Source organism: Triticum aestivum, chromosome 7B (genome assembly GCF_018294505.1).
Source record: "Triticum aestivum cultivar Chinese Spring chromosome 7B, IWGSC CS RefSeq v2.1, whole genome shotgun sequence".
NCBI classification, from domain to species: Eukaryota; Viridiplantae; Streptophyta; class Magnoliopsida; order Poales; family Poaceae; genus Triticum; species Triticum aestivum.
In genome coordinates this window covers 451,238,509-451,258,517 of record NC_057813.1, presented here as the reverse complement: position 1 = coordinate 451,258,517, position 20,009 = coordinate 451,238,509, and positions in this window count along the sequence as shown.

Below are 20,009 nucleotides of genomic sequence, written 5' to 3'. Positions count from 1 at the left end.
GGCGATCACTACCATGACCAACACTTGGTCTCAAATGGTGATCTTTCCGGCGATCACTACCATGACCAACCCTTGGTCCCCAACATCATCATCAACATCCTGCCAATCTGTACTACTCAAAATATCAACATATAAATCACCTATAAGTCATTCCATCATGTGAGTGTTGATCGAACGATGTGACCTAGTACAAACCCATGCCCATGACCGAGGACGCGACTATCGATAGTTTAAACAAACACACTCTACAGAGGTAGCACACTTTACCAACACCATGGAATCCATGGCCAACACTCCCATTCGGGTGGACCAATGGCGTTCTGACAAAATCGATCTACTTCCATGACACTCTCCTGGCCACTCTGACTCACTCCCCACTAGACTAGTCCTGGGTGGCCCCATGTCTACCAAAGACACCAACGGCCACCGTCGTGGCCAAAACAATAAACCGTCCCAAACGGGGACATGTGCACATAACAACAACAACGAGCACACAAGGATTATGTACGCCTACCTGATCAGGGTAGCGCGCGCCCATAACCTTCACTCGTTGGAGGCACCGGCGAGAGACATGGCAATAGAATCGCATTAGGGTCTTCCCATAAAGGCAAATGTGGTTGCACTAGAGAAAGCCCGGTTCGGTGGCACTTGACCAACTTAATGACGGAATTTATCCCCAAAAATATAACTATGTTAACTGATACTCCGATATCAACTATCAAACTATAATCCAAGTCATATAAATATCCAACAAATAATCCGAGCATAATATCCTCATATCAAAATACTCCAAAGATAGCACAATATTTCTATCATGATGAAGCTGAAAACAATAACTCTACTACTCCAATAACCGAAACAAAGCTATCCAGCTAAGATCCACATATAAGCATCATCTACGAAATTAATACTCCATGCAACAGTAACAGAACCTCAACTAGCATCATGAAAATAATTGTACTAACCACTAATAATCCAAAGGTAGCATGACATCCAAAGTAATACCCCAAAATATACTAATAGATATCATCATGAAACAACCATAATATCAACCACTAATACTCCAATGGCAACATGATTACTCATCAAATGCAAACATAACTCCTAGTAATACAAACAATAGCATGGCATCAACAAGATCAAAATAATACTTTGAGAAAATGCCATGCACAGATCTCAAGTAGCTAAAACAATATTTTAAACAAGTTTAAATAAATTAAACCATGTCACTGCATTACAGTGATGCAAATGGAGGGTGTGGGTTTCCTGGGGTGGAAGAAATCACCGGGAGAAAGTGTGAGAAACTCGCAGAACGAATCGCCGGAAATCGTACTCTCTCGGAGGGGGCTGAATAAGGGCAAGGGTGTAATGGTCATTTTCAAAATGTTAAAACATGGTGAAATCATGGCCAATAGAACAGGCTCGACGAAACAAAGAAGTAGGCTTTGGAATCAGCTCATTTGGAGTTACGCGCAAAAAGTTGTGAGGTGTAGAAGATCAGGGACTTTTTTGTAAAACTTTCATCACAAACAAGTCCCTGAGTGGATAAGGCGGAAACGCAAAGTTAGAAATACGATTTCGGTCAGCGAAAACGTACTCGCCCAAAATACGTCTCCACTTGCCACGTCATCAGAGGCGGGGCCGGGGCTTGGGGTCGCTGACGTGCGGGTCAAACGGGCTGTGGGGACCGTCACTTATCCTGCTAGGCAGCACGGGGTCAGGGCTTATCTCGCTGACTGGTGGGGCTGCGGAGCCCACGCACTTGGTCAATGCCCTCCCCTCGCCTCCTTCTTCTCTCCCCGACCGGGCATGACCTAACAGAGGAGGGGCAGGGGAGGGGCGACGCCGGCGACTGCCCCGGCGGCTCCGACAGTCCCCGGTTGCGCCGAGGCCACCGACGAGACCAGCAAGGAGCGAAGCATCCATCTGGGCAGGCTGTGGGCGCCGAGGAAGGACGGGGTGGCATCGCCTTGCTGAGGCAGAGAGCATGCGGCGGCGGACAACTTCGGTGGCGCGCGACCACACTGGATCCGGCGACAAGGCAAGAGGGTGAGGAGGAGCACAGGGTCTCGGGGTGTCCTCTGGTGGCTATAGAAAGGAGGGGGAGGGCTGGCATCGAGCCAATTTGAGAGGAGACCCGAGCCGGCCATGGCGGCCACCTGAGACGAGAAGGAGCTCTCGAGCTCGAATGAGAGGCTGGGGAGGGGCAGTGGAGTGCAGGGAGGCTGCTGGTGTGCTCGAAATGCTCGGGGGAGGCCTATATGTAGGCGGGTGAGAGGGATGGGCTCGGGTGCCGGGCACATCTGGCCGAAGCTCTGCCGGCCACAGCGGTCACGGGGAGGCACGGGGAAGGCGATGAGGCATTGATGCAGGGATCACGGAGAGGTAGACGACGCCGGGGAGCAGAGGAAGAAGCCGAGCACCATTAAAACATGTCGGCGCACTGTGCTCCCGTGGGTGTTCGGCGGTTAGCGTCGGTAAGGAAACGGGCGGAGGGGGAGAGGGGTCCAGGAGAACGGCGATGATGCGGGCTAGCTTCTTGACACGCTCACGCGCGCGAAGGCGACGAGAGGAGGAGGGGGTCTACCACAAACAGCCATTGGACGCGGCCACTTCACACAGAGCGCGTGCACATGCATGGCATTGTCGTGGTCACCGCGTGCACTGGCATGTAGCGGGGGAGATGAGCTGGAAATTGTTGTCTATGGGTAAGTTCATCCAGGGGAGGTTTTAACTGCGGTGGTAGCTCGGTTAAAAATTCTCTGGATAAATGGTAAATGAGCTCTAAAGTTTACTGTAGTAAACTTGATCAGCTCAGTGTGATCCACAGAGAGATGCTATGGGTCAAAAGTTATGTCTGGTATGTTTAGGCTAGGAAGGACAACAGTCCTGGGGAGTTTGAGGAGAAATGGACCCAGAATGAATATAGTTGCTTCACAATTGCATTTTTGGTCTAGAAATGAAGATCATGATGATGCTCTCACATAGAGTAGCAACTTGGGCTAAGATTGGGCAAAGCTTGATTGTTTGGACATATGAAGATGTTGTAAAAAGCTCATGCCAAATGGACAAGCCTAAATGGCACTTGCTTCACAAACATCATTTCTGTCCAGAAACTTGGAATAATTTTGGTGGTCAAATGGCTTATTGAAATGATGCCAAATTGGGTGGAGAGGTGTTTTATGGGTATAAGAACGAGCTGGTAATTTATCAGGATTTGTGAATCAATATAAAATGCACTTGCTTCACAACCTGAAAATATTGCCAGAATCAAAGATTTGCTCCTGTGCTCACATAGACGATTTGATGGGGATGCAAATGGGTGAAGGAGGTTAATATGAGCACATTAAGGAGTGTGCAAAATTTCATCTCATTTGGGTACTCCTATCTAGTACTTCCTTCACAAAGCCTTTTGTCTGACAGAAACTTTGAAAATTCACTGAGGAAGCTTGTCTAGGCAAATAAATTTGAACTTGTGCATGGGGCTATTATTTGGACATATAAGCATGCCAAAAAGGTTGGGAGCCACTTGGAAAAATAAAAATGACACTTTCTTCACAAAGTGCCATTCAGGGCAGAATAGAAAAAAGAATATTGGGGAATTATTTCTGAACGGGACAAAGAAATGTTTGGGCATATTTGAGCTATATATGACCCAAAGGAATGATGAGAATCATTTGGGGATTTTTGGATGGACAGAAAGATAGGTTGCTTCACAACCTAAGGCAGATAGGGTTATTCCTTTAATGAAAAAGGAATTTTCCCCAGAAAAGAATTTTAGGGTTTGGTCAAGGAGTGAAGCGACATGATCTTGGCAAGGTTTTGAGAATGACGAGCCACTTGGGAGGGGAAATGAGGATGATTTCCCAGGTGGCAAGGCCACGGAACCACTCCAACAAGAAAAGAGAGCAAAAACCAAATAAATCAAAAGAAAAAGAAAAGGGCCAAAAACCAGGCTGTTACATGGCCCCCCTCCACTTATTCCTACAGCCAGACACTTCATCTTCCTCCCAAAAAAATCACCATCTAGCTCAAGCATGAGTTCTAGCTCATTTTGCTGCGATTTTCGATCTCCTTGCTCAAAGCTCCATTCACAAAACTGCTTTGGGAGATTGTTCCTTGGTATATGACTCCTCCAATGGTCCAATTAGTTTTTGTTCTAGTGCTTTATTCATTGCAAATATTTGCTGCCTAGGTGACCCTGTTCTTGAGCTTGCTTGTCAAATTTATGAGGTCCCAAGTAATTCTAATGCATGATATAGGCTCTAGGCACTTGTGGGAGTAGTTGCTATCAGTTTTGTTGAGTTTGATTCACTTTTATTTTGAGTTACTAAAAATTTGAGAAAAAGATGAAGAGATTGTTCTTGAGGGGCTCTTCTAGACTAGGCTCTAAGGATAAACAAGCTAAGGAGAAAGAAAAGACCAAGTATAATCTTCCTCGCGTGGCGGAAGTACGGCCGTGCGAAGGGCTTTGTGATGATTTCCTGAGAGCAGCCGGGATTTATGATGACTTTTATTCTTTGGCTGATAATGCGGGCATCACCGACTTCCTCCACCACCGGATTGAACAATATCTCTTACTCACCAATACTTTCGTGTAAGACTTCTACTCCCTCCGTTCGGAATTATTTGTCGTAGAAATGGATGTATGTAGATGTATTTTAGTTCTAGATACATTCATTTCCGAGACAAGTAATTCCGAAAGGAGGGAGTACTATTATCCTAAGAAATCACCTCCTTCAGTTGCTTTTCATTTATTTGATGTGGCTAGGGAGATGTCATTACGTGATTTTTGCGCGGTTTGCAAAATACCCTTCGAGGGCAGCTTAGAGGAACCGCATCGTAAAGATGTGGATGGTTTTATTGATACTATTACCGTAGGGGGATCGAGGAAAGTTTTGGATGCAAGAATTACTAGCATACATTTTCCTGTTTTACGCTACTTTGCCATATTTGCTAGTCGATGCTTAATTGGTCGAAGAAACTATGGAAACCTTAGTGTCCCCGATATTATTATTTTATTCCATGCTTTATTCCGTGATAACTCTGTCAGTATGGTTGCTATTATTGCTAAATGATTAAGCCTGAATCATACAAAGGGCCCCATTTTTGGAGGTATCTATGTTGCACGCCTTGCTAAACATTTCAGGATACCCATTAGGCATTTTGAGAAAGAGGAAAAGCTGCTACCCCCTACTTTTCTAGATTATAAGAGCATGGTAGCACATGAGTTTATTGTTAACAATGATGATAAGATACTTCTGTATAATTTAAGATTTCATAAGAAACACAATGAGATTATTATCCTGCATGGGCCCTCTTTGTTTGATTTAACTGCAGGCCATTACCTCATCTTGCCGGAGGCCGTCGATGCGCTCCGTGGCCAGACATCGACTCCAGAGCCCGAGCCGGAACCACCAATTGACCCTTATCGACCATCATCTTATCAGTGGGATCTGGAGGAGATCGCCAGTCAGTGGCAGTACAATGACACTCCTCAGTACACCGGGGAGAGTAGCCGCGATCCATGGCCATAGACCAACTTAGGCCAAAAGCCTAAACTTGGTGGAGTACATATTTCTCACCGACATTGCATTCATGTTCACACACTCATTCTAGTTGTCGGTGCTCATACTTTTTCACTGTACTATCCATGCTAGTTTAATTTCTCTTTCTAGCTTTCTTCTTCTGTGTTTCATAAACCTTAAGAAAAACCAAAAAAATTAGTTAGTTTACTTTCCATGCTTGTAGTAGTAATTAAAAGAAAACCCAAAAAGATTTCTCGTTCTTCTTTTGCTTGTTGGGAGCTTTCCCGTGTAAATAGTTTTATTTCTTTTCTTTCCTTTGGGGGTCGAGAGGAGATGACCATAATGAAAATGCTGAGTGGCTCTCATATGCATGTTTATTGATTTAACCAAGAGCCCATATTACCTTCTATTCTCCCTTGAATTGAATGCTTGCAGATTCCAGCTTAGTCCAATGCACGTGCACTACTATTATTATTATGCACACCGTTCGGTCATGCGAGTGAAAGGCAATAATGCCAATATATGATGGAATGGTTGAGATGAGAAAAGCTGGTATGAACTCGACCTCTCTTGTTTTTGTAAATATGATGAGTTCATCGTTCCTGATTCAGCTTATTATGAATAAACATGTTTGCAATGACAATTAGATATTATAGTTGCTTATTCCATGCTTGATTAGCTAGGAGCTTATAATGGTTTACCTTGCGTGCCAACATGCTATTAAAATGGTTGTGATGTGGTACGATAGGGTGGTATCCTCCTTTGAATGATTCGAGTGACTTGACTTGGCACATGTTCACGCATGTAGTTAAAACAAAATCAACATAGCCTTCATGATATTTATGATCATGGTGGATTATATCCTACTCATGCTTGCACTCAGTGTTGATTAATTTTAATGCATGTTGATGACTGTTGTCGCTCTCTTAGTTGGTCGCTTCCCAGTCTTTTGCTAGCCTTCACCTGTACTAAGCGGGAATACTGCTTACGCACCCAAACTCCATAAACCTTAAAGTTATTCCATATGAGTCCACCATACCTTCCTATATGCGGTATTTATCTGCCGTTCCAAGTAAATTTGTATGTGCCAAACTCCAAACCTGCAAATGAAATTCTGTTTTGTATGCTCGAGCAGCTCATGTATCAACTAGGGCTGTCTATATCTTCCATGCTAGGTGGGTTATTCTCAAGAGGAGTGGACTCTGCTCCTCATTCATGAGAGAATGGCTGGTAACTAGGATGCCCAGTCCCATCCTCAAATCAAATCAAAATAATTAAAAAAACTCCTCCAGGATTGTTGCTAGTTGGAGGCACCCGTTGTTTCGGGCAAGCCATGGATTGATGCTTGTTGGTGGTGGGGGAGTATAAACTTTACCATTCTGTTTGGGAACCGCCTATAATGTGTGCAGCATGGAAGATATCGAGATCTCATAGTTGTTATGTTGATAGTGAAAGTATACCGCTAAAAATGTTATTCATCTCTATTTCAAAATTAAGCTCTGGCACCTCTACAAATCCCTACTTCCCTCTACGAAGGGCCTATCTATTTACTTTTATGCTGAGTCATTACCCTCTTATTAAAAAGCACCCGCTGGAGAGCACCGTTGTCATTTGCATGCATTACTATTAGTTTATATTGGGTACGACTTGACTAGATCTCTTTTACCATGAATTACAATGTTTAGTCAGCCCTTGATCTTTGAAGGTGCTCTGCATTTATGTTTTGTGGTCTCGGAAAGGGGTAGCAAGATACCATCTTGTTATAGCATATTATGATTGTTTTGAGAAAGTGTTGTCATCCGAGATTTATTATTATTGCTCACTAGTTGCTTTTCCCATTGATATGAGTAAACATGAGACCTAAGTGTTATTGTGAATATGGTTAGTTCATAATCTTTGCTGAAAACCTGAATGCTGGCTTTACATATTTGCAACAACAAGAGCAAACAGAGTTTGTAAAAGTTCTTCTTTATCACTTTCAGTTTGTCAACTGAATTGCTTGAGGACAAGCAAAGGTTTAAGCTTGGGGGAGTTGATACGTCTCCATCGTATCTACTTTTCCAAACACGTTTGCCCTTGTTTTGGACTCTAACTTGCATGATTTGAATGGAACTAACCTGGACTGACGATGTTTTCAGCAAAACTGCCAAGGTGTTATTTTTGTGAAGAAATAGAAGTTCTCGAAATTACCTGAAAATCCATGGAGCAACTCTTCTGAATTAATAAAAAATATTAGCGAAATAATTAGTGTTAGGGGGCCCACACCCTGTCCACCACGTTGGGGGCGTGCCCCCCTTCCTCGTGGGCCCCCTGGACGTCCACCGACCTCAACTCCAACTCCATATATTTGCTTTCGCGGAGAGAAAAATCAAAGAGAAAGTTTCATGGAGTTTTACGATAGGGAGCCGCCGCCAAGCCCTAATCTCTCTTAGGAAGGCTGATCTGGAGTCCGTTCGGGGCTCCGGAGAGGGGGATTCGTCGCCATCGTCATCATCAACCATCCTCCATCACCAATTTCATGATGATCACCGCTGTGCATGAGTAATTCCATCATAGGGTTGCTGGACGGTGATGGGTTGGATGAGATTTACCATGTAATCAAGTTAGTTTTGTTAGGGTTTGATCCTTAGTATCCTCTATGATTTGAGATTGATGTTGTATGACTTTGCTATGCTTAGTGCTTGTCACTAGGGCCCTAGTGCCATAATTTCAGATCTGAACCTATTATGTTTTCATGAATATATGTGAGTTCTTGATCCTATCTTGCAAGTCTATAGTCACCTATTATGTGTTATGATCCGACAACCCCGAAGTGACAATAATCGGGATACTTCTCGGTGATGACCATAGTTTGAGGACTTCATGTATTCAGTAAGTGTTAATGCTTTGGTCCGATACTCTATTAAAAGGAGACCTTAATATCCCTTAGTTTCCACTAGGATCCCGCTGCCACGGGAGGGTAGGACAAAAGATGTCATGCAAGTTCTTTTTCATAAGCACGTATGACTATATTTAGAATACATGCCTACATTACATTGATGAACTAGAGCTAGTTCTGTGTCACCCTATGTTATAACTATTACATGAGGAATCGCATCCGACATAATTATCCATCACTGATACAATGCCTACGTGATTTTCACATATTGTGCTTTGCTTATTTACTTTACCGTTCCTACTGTTACAATTACTACAAAATTGCTAATATTACCTTTGCCGCTATTATAGTTACTTCCATACTACTTTGCTACTAAATACTTTGCTACAGATACTAAGTTATCCAGGTGTGGTTGAATTGACAACTCAACTGCTAATACTTGAGAATATTCTTTGGCTCCCCTTGTGTCGAATCAATAAATTTGGGTAGAATACTCTACCCTCGAAAACTGTTGCAATCTGACTCGCAGAACCTTGAAGTTGTTCGCACGTCAAGGGGGACCCCTGAGCATCACGACGCAGGGTACATACTAGCCATGTGTCCCATCAACCCTTGGTCTTGTCCTGGTGATCCGGACACCCCAACGGCGGCTGAGGTATGAGCGGGGCCAGGCCCTACTGGCATAGAACACTAAGGCAAAAAAGGAAATCACAGAGTTCCAGCTAATTATTACAAAGCATAATGTTCCACAAATTTAAACAGAATTTCTCACACCTCCATAAGGCATGACGGGTGTTGCAGGGATGAACTAGGAGGAAGCGCCGCCATCGCCTCACCCGCTGTTGTCGCGCACCTTACGGAGCCCGTCCAATGATGCTACCACCATCTTCGTCATCGGCTTTGGTCACCGCAGCCGCGGGCTCGGGGACGCAGAGGAACTTCTTTAGCAGGGCCTCCATTGGCTTCTTCACGGCCTTGCCTGTAGTGTCGCGGGATTCAGGAGCCACCAGTTCGATCAGGGCGTCGAGGTTGAAGCTTGGCTCCCGGAGGTGGAGGTGGCTAAAGACATGTGTCGCAGCCGCGTTGAAAACGTGTGGCACTCCCCCTCAACCATGGAGTCCACTCTAGCAGCGTCGCCTTCAAGCGCCTCAGGGAGTTTGGGGAGAAGCCCAGCAAGGCCACCCTCCAGAGTCGCCAGCGGACTTCGTACCATTCTCCGTAAAGGGAGTGTAGCGCCGTACTAGACCTCGGCTCGACGGCGACGAAGGCTTTGTGCCCCGTGGTTGCTGCCTTCTCGGTGGCGACGAGGGTCTTCTTCCTAGCCTCCAGCCGGGCTGTCTCCTTAGAGACAAGCTGGGCGTGCGATGCCTGGGCCCTGTCCACCTCCTCCTTCAGCTTTCCCAGGCAGTCCCACTTTGCAACTTGGTCCTTGGTCGCCTGGGCCTGCTTGGGGTCGTGGTCGGCAAGCGCCGCCTCCCGGGCCTTGAGCTCCTCCTATCGTTGGTGGATCCGACGGGTTTGGCCGGCCTGCTCCTTGACGGATGTTGCGTCGGCCAGCGTCGCATCATGAGCCGTCGTGGCCTCGTCAGCTTCCTTCCTGTTCTCTATGGCGGTAGCCTCGGCCCAGCCCCAGGCAGTCTTGACAGACGCGTTGTCCTGGAGCCACCCCGAGATCGGACCCATGCACCCCATTGCCATGTGCCTATCAGCACCCTGGAGATCGGTCTGAAGCTGGTCCAGCGTGATGTAGGCTTCCTCCAGCTCCCTGGGCTTGACGAGTGGGCCGCAGTTCACCAACGTGAGGGCTTGGGGAGGAGGCGGCACAAGCAACTGGATTGGTGCTGCAACAGCAAGGGCAGCAGGGGGCTCCGGAGCCCCTGAACCTCCCGCGGGTGTCGCGGGGATGGGCGGCTCAGGAGTCTGCTGGGCCACGGAGGTATCCTTCTCTTGAGGCTCTGCCACCGTGCCCTGAGGGGCCCGCTCGTCATGTGCAAGCGCGAGGCGATCTCCTTCGTCTGCGCTAGTGCCACTGCAGCCGTGGCGGATGGCGTTGCCTCTGGAGTCCCGCACCTCTCCTTCCTCTTCTTCACCACGGTCTCCATCCTGGTCACCAGGAGGGGAGCATTGTGGGCATGACATCAAGGATGGCAAACAACAACAAGGCAATATACTTACTCGTCAGTGGCGATGTACACCCTTTTCCTGGCTAGGGCCAGGGCACTCCCGACCTTCTTGAGTGCAGGTTTCGTCGCGCCCTGAGCATCGGCGAGGCACTCGACGGCTGGCCTCAGTGCAGCGATGACAGGTGACAAGGCGGAGGTGTCGCCTCGAGGAAGGGATGCCGCCTAGCCCGTCTTTGGGGTTGCTTGTCCCAGCCTCTGCAAGGGGGTTCCCACGGACCTTGTGATAGCCCAGATGGAGCGCGGGGATTCCACGACTCGGGGCTCGGTGGCATCGTCATCATCGGAAAGGCCACGGAGAAGCTCACTCTGTGACGGGCGTGAGGTCTCTGCCACATCGTCCATAGTCGCCTCCGAATCCTCGTCCCCCTTCTCCCCGGAGTCATCGTCAGAAGACACCGGTACCGTGGACTTGGGGAGCTCAGGCGCCACGATCCACAACTCATTGAAGACGGGCATGGTGGCGACTGATAATCCCCAAGTGCAAGGAATCATCGTAGCAATTTCCAAAGGTGGAAGTGATAAGTATGGAGTGTCGAACCCACAAGGAGCTAAATGTAAGATCAATATTCTCTCAAGTCCTATCTTCCGCTGATACGACTCTACATACACCAAACGTTTGCTTCCATCTAGAAACAAGAAATAAAACTACGTTGTGGCTATGAAGGGATCACTTTGCATGATATCGAAGAACTAAGATATAAAAATAGGTGTTGTTAACATAAATTTAGAATATATTATAAATAGAGAGTGTGGAATAATGATGGGTAGGTGTGCGGAATTGTCCTAGGCAACTGTTAACAAGATCGGTAGTCGCCATTGCAATTTCATATGAGGGAGAGGCATAAGCTAACATACTTTCTCTTCTTAGATCACATGCACTTATGATTTGAACTCTAGCAAGCATCCACAACTACTAAAGATCATTAAGGTAAAACCAAACCATAGCATTGAAGTATCAAGTCCCCTTTATACCATATGCAACAACCCCCTTACTCGGGTTTATGCTTCTGTCACTTAAGCAACCCACTATAAGAAAATCATGAACGTATTGCAACACCCTACAGTGGGAATCCTTCATGTGTGCGCGGCAGAGAAGGCACCATAGGACATCACTAAAATAAAACATACAACTCAAACCAATCTAGATCATCAATCAACCCAAAAGACAAAAGAAATCTACTCAAAACATCATAGGATGGCCGCACATCATTGGATCCTAATATGTGGCATAAATAACCATGTTAAAGTAGGGGATTACAGCGGGGTGCAGGAGAGTGGACCTCTTAAAAGAGATGAGGATGATGATGAAGATGGTGATGTTGATGAAGACGATCACCGCGGCGATGGTTCCCCCGGTGGCACTCTGGCGCCACCGAGAGAGAGGGGGAGAGAGTCTCCCCTTTGTGCTTCCTCCTCCATGGCCTCCCCCTAGATGGGCAGAGGTTCTCCCTCTAGTCCTTGGCTTCCATGGTGATGATGGCCCCCTCCGGGATCCTCCTCCATGGCCTCCAGTGATGATGGCCCACTCTGGCAAGGTGCCAAAGGGGACCTAGATTGATTTTTCATGGCTATACAGGCTTGCGGCAGCAGAACTGCCGATCTAGGTTTATTTCTGGGGCTTTTGGTATTTATAGAAATTGTTGGCGTCGGTCACATGTCAAGGGGGTCCATGAGGCAGCGACAAGGTAGGAGCACCCTCTCGGGGGGTAGGGCGCACCCCCTACCTTGTCATCGCCTCGGGACTCTTCTGGTCCAACTCTTGTGCTTCGGGGTTCTCTTTTGGTCCATAAAAAATCACCGTAAATTTTCAGCCCATTCCGAGAACTTTTTTTTTGCACAAAAAAGACACCACGGTAGTTCTGTTGAAAACAACGTCAGACTGGGTTAGTTTTAATCAAATTATACCAAAACCATATAAAATTGTTGTAAACATGGCATGAATACTTCATAAATTATAGATACACCGGAGACGTATCAGCATCGCCAAGCTTAATTCCTGCTCGTCCTCGAGTAGGTAAATGATAAAATAAATAATTTATGAAGTGTGAATGCTAGCATGGTGCATAAATTTGATCAATGATAGTTCCAAACACTTTTCTAGCATTATTATTTATCATAAACATTAGACATCTCATAAAACTTCTCATGATCAAGTAATAAGTTATTCACATGTTAAAGCATAGACCATAAAGTTTCTTGAAAACTGACAAACTAGGCTTGCAGTCACCAAACAAGTGCAATTCATCTTATTTTTAGGAAGGGTCTATGTAAGAGCTTTGATTTAGAAAATTCCACAAACTCGACTGTCATATAGTCTTCCATGATTGCTAACACTCAAGGCATATTTTGAGAACAAATAGCATCCGTCAAACACAGAGGAAGATAGGGGCTTAATTTTTTGCCTCCCAACTTATTTATCATATAGAAATTTGTCAACAATAATAATTCATGATCAAAGATATTTGAATGGCCATATATGCTTGGATTTTCCCCACCACATGATGCTTTCCAACTAAATAATAATTTAGGTTGAAATAAGAAGGAATACTATTGACTCTTGCATAAAAGTAAATACATGAAAGTAAAAGATAGGCCCTTCGCAGAGGGAAGCAGGGGTTGTCATGCGCTTTTTAATTTTGGATGTGCAAACCCTTAATGCAAAGGAACGTCACGTTGTATTTCCCTTTGTGATAGCAACCTTTATTATGCAGTCCATTGCTTTTATTTCTTTACCATCACAAGTTCGTACAATGCTTATTTTCCCTTACAACAGAAGATCATACATATTTAGGAGCAATTTTTGTTGCTTTTTGCATCGATGCCAACATACTTGAAGGATCTTATTCAATCCATAGGTAGATATGGTGGACACTCATGGCATGGAACGGGGTTTAAGGGTTTTGGATGCACAAGTAGTATCTCTACTTAGTACAAATTGTTTGGCTAGCAAAAGATCCTAAGCAAGCACCACATGTTGGAGGATCCATAACAATATAACTTCTATACTAATATACCCAAACATAACTCATTACGTTGTCTTCCTTGTCCAACTTCAACTAATTTGCTCAAGTTGAAAATAATTAATGGGGCTCACAATCATAGAAGATGTCGAAGATAGTATATTTATATGTGAAACCTCTCTTCCTTCAATATTCTTTCATGAATTGTTCAAGTGACCAATGTTGTGTTTGCTAACTTTCAATAAATTTTACCACCTATACTTCTTATATGTGAATTAATTACTCCCCATGGGATAAGCATATGAAGCACATATAATTTCAGATTTGTGATATTCAATTAATTGATTCATTTACTCATAGGATATAACTGAAGTACGAGAGTAAATGACAAAAGCACTCCAGAAACATATAAGTGAAGATCAATGAGTAGTCAGATAGTTAAATAGCCAAGGGAGGACCCTCTCTTATTCAATATTTCAGATCCAATGATTTTATTCAAACGGCAAGTAAAATGAAAATACGCTCCAAGGAAAACACATATCATGTGACGAATAAAAATATAGCTCTGAGTAAGGTATGCCGATGGTTTTTGAAGACAAAATAAGGGATGACTTCTGGGGCATCCCCAAGCTTAGGCGCTTGAGTATTCATTGAATATTACCTTGGGGTGCCTTGGGCATCCCCAAGCTTAGCGTCTTTCCACTCCTTATTCTCCTCATATCAACATCTCATTCAAAACTTGAAAACTTCAATCACACAAAACTTAACGGAACTTTGTGAGATGGGATAGTATGATAAAGAGCAAATCATTAACTTTGCTATTATAAAGATAAGATTCATAATTGTTCTCACACAATGCCTACTGTACCATATCATTTCTATAATTTATATTGAGAAATATGAGCCATAGAAACTAGAAAAGAAGCAAACTATGCATTGAAAACAGAATCTGTCAAAAACAGAATAGTCTATAACGATCTGAATAACAACCATACTTCTGTTACTCCAAAAATCCTGAAAAATTAGGACAACCTAGCAATTTGTATATCAATCTTGTGTAAAAAAAATTGAATTAAAAGCATGCTTCTGTGCTTTTTTAAAATTCTGGCAATGAGCATAAAAGTTTCTGTTTTTCAGCAAGATCAAATCAACTATCACCATAGATCATCCCAAAGGTCTTACTTGGCACTTTATTGAAAGAAAATCTATAAAACATAATTACTGCAGTAGCATAATCATGAGAACACACAAAAACAGTAGGGGTAAATATTGGGTTGTCTCCCAACAAGCACTTTTCTTTAATGCCTTTTTAGCTAGGCATGACATTTTAGCCCAATTCTGATGATAATTTTATTCATACTCTAAAAGTTATAAGTGAAGTTCATAGAGCATTCTACAATTAATATATATTAAACAATATACAAGCTCAAAATATATAAGTGAAGCACACGAAGCATTCTATAAAGCCATGCTCAAAAGATTTAAGTGAAGCACAAAGAGTATTCTATAAAGCCATACTCAAAAGATTTAAGTGAAGCACATGAAGCATTCTATAATTCAATGAAGGACTAACTCATACTAGCATGGTGCATAAAGGAAAATAAAGGAAAAATAAACTCAAAAGACACATATCATGTGAACAAAACAAAAACCAAGGTATACCGATAATTGTTGAGGAATAAAGATGGGATGCCAACCAGGGCATCCCCAAGGTTAGATGCTTGAGTATCCTTGAAATATTTACTTGGGGTGCATTGGGCATCCCCAAGCTTGAACTCTTTACTCTCCTTATTCTTCTCATATTGATAACTCCCTGATCTTCGAACACTTCATCCACACAAAACTTAACAAAACATCTTGTGAGATCCGTTAGTATAATAAAGCAAATGACTACCTTTAGGAACTGTTGTAAACTCATTCCAATTTCGTATTAGCATTATATATACTGTATTCCAACTTTGCTATGGTTCATAACCCCCCGATACTACCCATAGATTCATCAAAATAAGTGAACAACACCTAGAAAACAGAATCTGTCAAAAACAGGACAGTTTGTAGTAATCTGGAAACTTCGTATACTTTCGTAACTCCAAAAATTCTAAAAAAATTAGGACAATCAAAAAAAATTGTATAGAAGTACTGTGTAAAAAGTTTCAGTAGCTTTTGACATTCCAGTTAAAAATGTAAATTCATGTACTACAGCCAAAGTTTTTGTTTTTGCACTGCTCATAGCAAACAAGCAATCTAATCATCCTAAAACCAAAACTTGGCAAATTATTTTTATAATACAATGAATATATACAAGGGCATAATTTTTTTTTGAGAAACTTACATGAAAAGTTCTACATTGTTTCCATGAGCATGAACACAAGTGTTCAAGGTCGACCCTCACTTCTCCAATGCATAACCTTCCAATCACTTCTCTTTTTGAAAAAGTTTTTTAGGCATAAGAGGCAAGTAAACTTTTTAGTAATTTGCATTTTTTTATTTTGTTTGTTTGTTTCATCCACAACTAAATAAAACAAAAACAAAAGGGAAAACAAAAATCTACTTAGTGAAGAAAGCAAACAAGCACACACGAGAATATCAACCTCACGCTATTACTCCCCAGCAACGACGCCAGAAAAGAACTTGATAATCCCCAAGTGCAAGGAATCATCATAGCAATTTCCAAAGTGGGAAGTTATAAGTAAGGAGTGTCCAACCCGCAAGGAGCTAAAGGTAAGATCAATATTCTCTCAAGTCCTATCTGCCACTGATACGACTCTACGTATACCGAGCATTTGCTTCCATCTTGAAACGAGAAATAAAACTACGTTGTGGGTATGAAGAGGATAACTTTACATGATATCGGAGAACTAAAATATAAAAATAGGTGTTGTTAATATGAAGTTAGAATATATTATAAATAGCGAGTGTGGAATAATGATGGGTTGGTGTGCGGAATTGTCCTAGGCAATTGTTAACAAGATCGGTAGTCGTCATTGCAATTTCATATGAGGGAGAGGCATAAGCTAACATACTTTCTCTTTTTAGATCATATGCACTTATGATTGGAACTCTAACAAGCATCCACAATTACTAAAGACCATTAAGGTAAAACCCAACCATAGCATTAAAGTATCAAGTCCCCTTTATCCCAAACGCAATAACCCCCATACTCGGGTTTAGGCTTCTGTCACTCAAGCAACCCACTATAAGCGAATCATGAACGTATTGCAACACCCTACAGTGGGAATCCTTCACGTGTGCGCTACATGGAAGGCACCATTGGACAACACCAAAATAAAACATACAACTCAAACCAATCTAGATCATCAATCAACCCAAAACACAAAAGAAATCTTCTCACAATATCATGGGATGGCAACACATCATTGGATCATAATATGTGACATAAAGCACCATGTCCAAGTAGGGGATTACAATGGGGTGCGGGAGAGTGGACCGCTTAAAAGAGATGAGGGTGATGATGAAGATGGTGATGTTGATGAAGATGATCACTTCGGCGATGGTTCCCCCAGCAGCACTCCGACGCCACCGAGAGAGAGGGGGAGAGAGTCTCCCCCTTGTGCTTCCTCCTCCATGGACTCGCCCCTAGATGGGGAGAGGTTCTCCCTCTGGTCCTTGGCCTCCATGGTGATGATGGCCGCCTCCGGGATTGTCCTCCATGGCCTTCGTTGATGATGGCCCCTTCCGACAGGGTGTCGGAGAGGGCCTAGATTGATTTATTGTGACTACAGAGGCTTGCGGCGGCAAAACTCCCGATTTAGGTTTATTTCAGCTTTTTTTATTGTATTTATAGGAATTTTTGGCGTCGGTCTCACGTCAAGGGGGTTCATGAGGCAGCGACAAGGTAGGAGCACCCTTCCGGGGGGTAGGGCACCACCCCCTACCTTGTCGTCGCCTCGGGACTCTTCTGGTCCAACTCTGGTGCTTCGGGGTTCTCTTTTGGTCCATAAAAATCACCATAAATTTTCAGCCCATTCCAAGAACTTTTATTTTTGCACAAAAAACGAAACCACAGTAGTTCTACTGAAAATAGCGTCAATCTGGGTTAGTTCTACTCAAATCATAACAAAACCATATAAAATTGTTCTAAATATGGCATGAATACTTCATAAATTATAGATACATCGGAGACGTATCAGCGACCAGCCTTGCCCATCGCCACGATGATACAGTGGGATGTAGGCCACCAGGAGGCCACCCGCATCCTTCTCGAGCAGGGTGCGCATGTCCTTGTCAAGCTCCTCGCCAGTCAAGCTCCCTGGGCGCAGCCGGATGTCGTCATTCATGCTCTTGAAATCCCACATGGGGCACGAGTGTGCCTGGACTGGGGACAGGCGTTGCGTTAAGAACTCCTTAACAAGCATGGCCCCCGTCAGCTCCTCGGACTCCATTTCCTCCTTCATCTGCCTCAGGACCGGAGCCGCCCAGGGGTCGGTGAGCTTCTCATGACTCCACAAATCAAGCTTCTCCGGTAGCTCGATCGGCAACTCTAGCCGTGCATGGAGGCCCTTGGCGTCCATGAAGACCCACTTGTGCCGGAAGTGCTCCACCTTCTTCCCGGCCCTCATAAGCGCGTAGCCGCTATGGACCACGGCGAAGGAGACGCGGCTGGAGTGGTGGTTTGGGTCATGCATCCGGAGATAGAAGAAGTGGCGGAGAAGCATGACGGAGGGTGTCACACCCACAAATGCCTCGCAGTAGAAGGCAAAGATGGACAAGAGAAGGATGGAGTTGGGTTGCAAATGCAGGGCCTAATCCTGGTAGTGGTCGAGGACGACGGTGAAGAATTGAAAAAAGGGCAGGACGAGCCCCACAAAGACGCTATGGAGGAAGAAGGGATAGAACGTCCCTGCCAGGGTCCTTGGGTCGGTGGAGCCGACCAGGAGCACCATCTCCTTCCGCTCGTTGTGGACACTCGTCGTCAGCGGGAGTGCAGCGGCGAGATGTTTCTCCTCGATGATGGAGGACGTGCCGAGGGCCGGTGTAGGAGAGGAGGAGGAGCTTGTGTCCTGCGCGGCCGACTTCGCCTTCCCAGATGCCATCTGCGCAGGGCCAAGGGGTAGGAATTTGGTAGATCTGGAGGTGCTCGTGGAAGGAGGGAAAGGGGATCTGGAGCAAGGTGAGGAGAAGGCAATGAAGTCTTAGAGGCAGGCGCCGGTCTTTTGTCGGCCTAGGGCAGTTGCCGAGGTGGCATGGGGAAGTAGAGGTGCCCACGTCCCATCAAGCGCCATGCGTCGAACCGATCAGCAGGTGATTGGGGCCCGCGGTGCTTGACCCTTGCCCTTTGGCTTCGCCTCGAAGCCAAGTCGCAGCGTGCCTTGGGCCCAGGGGCTACTGTCGGCATTCTGGGAACTAGGGTACCTAGACTTGCCTGCCTGCATCCCATGGCGTGGCTCCATCAACAACCTGGTATGCCCATCTACAACACCAACAAGACAAGACCCTCGCGAGGGTCCAAGCCTTGGGAGGGTCCAAGCCTCACGAGGCGGGCCACATCAAGACCACCGGAGGGAGCGGCCTTCACAGGCTGCCTCCCGAGGAGCAGAGATTTCTATGCTGGTGCTCAACCTCATGAGGTTGCGGTGACGCAAGCCATGACAACCAAGGCCAGGCGGGCGCCAGCAGGTTTCCTCTTTGGTTCTAAGGAGGCAAGCACAGGCGTGGGATCCCGAGGAATCGCCCAAAGGTTTCCATTCCCGTACAACAAGATCAAGATCGCCAGGACAGTAGGACTGATGTCATCGCCGAGCCCACTGCTGCGTCATGACCAGGAGCTTTGCAGGAGAAGACCACCTTTTGTCAGGATAAGATGTACTACTTGTCCCTTTTTGAATTGGCCACTGTGGGATCCCTTCCCGCCTACATTTTGGGGGAAGAGGACCAAGGACACTATAAATATAGGCTAGCCACCACCATAGCAAAGGGAGAACACTCAAATCCCTTCAACTCACATCCACACTAGAGTAGACCTCACGAGGTTGTTCTTCCCTTGTACTAGTTCATCCTGAGCCCGTCGTGAGGCATATCCACCCCAAAGCAGGAGTAGGGTTTTACGCCGCAAGGTGGCCCAAACCTGGGTAAACTACTGCATCTGTTTTCTTCCTTGTTCATCGAGTTAGGCAGTGGGGGCGGTGAACTGGTTGGCTGAAGGACTTGAGTTCACCGCACACGCCCCAGAGTTCAAACCTCTTCTTGGGTCTGCGGAGCCCTGAATCCAACAACAACAACTAAAATTGTGTATACCCATTAGAGGATGGAAAAGGTGCCATACAATCAAATTCCCAAACATCAAATGGTTCAATAACAAGTGAATAATTCATAGGCATTTTCTGTCGTCTACCAATATTTCAAATTCCTTGACATTCATCACAAGATAATACAAACTTACGAGCATCTTCGAAAAGAGTAGGCAAGTAAAAACCAAATTGTAGCACCTTATGTGCAGTTT